Below are 1,491 nucleotides of genomic sequence, written 5' to 3'. Positions count from 1 at the left end.
CTGTTGATAGATGGGACTTGCAGAATGTTCGTTGGAAAAAATGCCACCTTTTTCAATGTGGCTTTTTTTTTACTCTTTCTGTACAGGATTAACATACATTTTTGTCACTGCTTCATATACAGATACATGTATATTTAATTTATTTGTCACTGCTTCATATACAGATACATGTATATTTAATTTATTTGCTGCTTATTACTCTTGTAACATACTGTCAAACTACATTTATTATGCACAACAGTTTTATATCAGACTTTTGTTTTTGACAGGCGCAAGCGCTATCACGCCCGTGAACCCCGTCAACTCAATCTGATGCACCCCTAAATTGAATAAATCACACTTGTATTTTTTTTTTTAACTCTGCCATTTTAATTGTTTATTGAATCCGATCCACATCGCCACAAACCATTCCATTCTGTTCACAATGAACGTCCTAGAATACTTTTTATAAATTGAAACATGATTGGTTGGTTATCTTTACACTGAGCCAATCAGCTAGGACTTCACTTATTAAGATCTCGTCGGTTTTGTTTTGTTTAATTTCATACAATGCAGGTAATGTTTGCGAAATTTATTTTACACTGTCGTCATTTTGATCACGTACATGATATGCATATAATACATAAGAAATCGATAAATGTTGTGTTCATGGTATTTCTTTTTCTTGTGTGAGACTAATGGCCCATTCCTTCATCTTTGAGAACAACCATCATATTAGTTAAATTAGGATATTTATTTTGAAAACACAAAACATTAACTCTTAAGATATTTAATTTAGAAATCATTACTCCTCAAACTTAATCATGTTCATGGGTGCAATTCCTCTCGATCTCTTGACTCCAGTTCTTATTTTGAGGGGTGCGATTTTCCCCTCTTCTGCATTTTGAGGAGTGTGATTTCCACACCCCCTAGTAAGCATTTTGAGGAGTGCGAATCTTAGCACTCCTGGGTTTTTCAAAAATGAAAGTCTGTTATATTCACGAAAGCATGTTTTTATTTGATTTAATGTACATTTACACTTTTATCACTTGTATGTACATTTGTTTAATGATTGATTAATGTTCAAAGTACTGGTAGGTTAAGGTTGTATTTTTGACCTATATACATGTAGTCCTTTGCAGTGGCCTTGAATTTTTAGCCAGAAAAAAATATTAACCTTTTTGTAAAGTACAGCTTAGAAACTGTAGGTATTAGTATGATTATTGTTACATCCACATGTTGCATTACCCCTCCCCTACGTATCTCCATATTAACCATTTTTAGTGCAGTGAAAAAAAGGGTTTGCCAATAGAGGTTATGGTTTTAAAAATATTAGTAATTTCCAAAATACACAGTATCACGAAAAATCATTTCTTTTATCGGTACTACAATAATCCCCACCACCCTCTAAAAAGAAAGGGCGGGACGTAGCCCAGTGGTAAAGCGCTTGCTCGATGCACGGTTGGTCTAGATATCCCCATAGGTGGGCCCATTGAGCTATTTCTCGTTCCA

This window comes from Gigantopelta aegis, chromosome 4 (genome assembly GCF_016097555.1).
Source record: "Gigantopelta aegis isolate Gae_Host chromosome 4, Gae_host_genome, whole genome shotgun sequence".
NCBI lineage: Eukaryota > Metazoa > Mollusca > Gastropoda > Neomphalida > Peltospiridae > Gigantopelta > Gigantopelta aegis.
Note: the sequence above shows the minus strand (reverse complement) of the source record.